Here is an 893-nt window from a genome sequence, read left to right on the forward strand (position 1 = left end):
GCGACATTCAGATGGCAGGGTCAGACTTTGGCATAAACAACATGAAGGCATGGATCCATCCTGCCTTGTATCAAAGGTTCAGGCTGGTGGTGGTGGTTTTATGGTGTGGTGGACATTTTCTTGGCACACTTTGTGCCTCTTAGTACCAATTGAGCGTTTAGATTGTAAATTCCTGTGGGAACAGGGCCCCTCATTCCTCTTGTATCTGTATGTCAACTGTTGTATTGTACCTGTCATTATCTGTAACCTTCTCACATTGTACAGCGCTGCGGAATCTGTCGGCACTTTAGAAATAAAGAATAATAATAATAACGCATAGCATGCTTAACCTGATTTTGTGGGCAGGTTGGTGGAAACGTTAGTCTTGAAGAAAATGCTGATCTATTCTCCTTCTATTCCATGTCTCTGAATATAGTTCAGCTAACATTCACAAGATAGACTAACATCTAAGGCATTGTCAAGGTTCTTCAGTAATATGAATAAGTAACCCTAGTTTATCAGAGGTTTGCTTTCATTCCATAAGAAAATTGCAGCTCTCCTACAACCAAACATAATCTCTGACTCTTATCTGTTAATGAACCTTAGACTAGGTGAATTTTTGTAGATCTATGCAGCACTAAGGGGATTGAAGACATTTTCCCAATAATGTTGTATGTTGACGTCTAAAACATTTTAGGTAAGCTCATAATAAACGTCTTTCTTAAGCGATACAAATAATTCATATTAAGACACCTTAAATATGTAGACAAATAAAATATAATAGATTAAATAGATCATGTAACGTTAAGAGCAGTATCTAATGTTTATCTTACTACATGTGTTATTGCCTAGTAATGAGACCTTCTCCGTCACTCCTAATTTGGGATATTGCAGAGACAGACGTTATGAGAAGT

This window comes from Spea bombifrons, chromosome 4, assembly GCF_027358695.1.
Source record: "Spea bombifrons isolate aSpeBom1 chromosome 4, aSpeBom1.2.pri, whole genome shotgun sequence".
Classification (NCBI taxonomy): Eukaryota; Metazoa; Chordata; class Amphibia; order Anura; family Pelobatidae; genus Spea; species Spea bombifrons.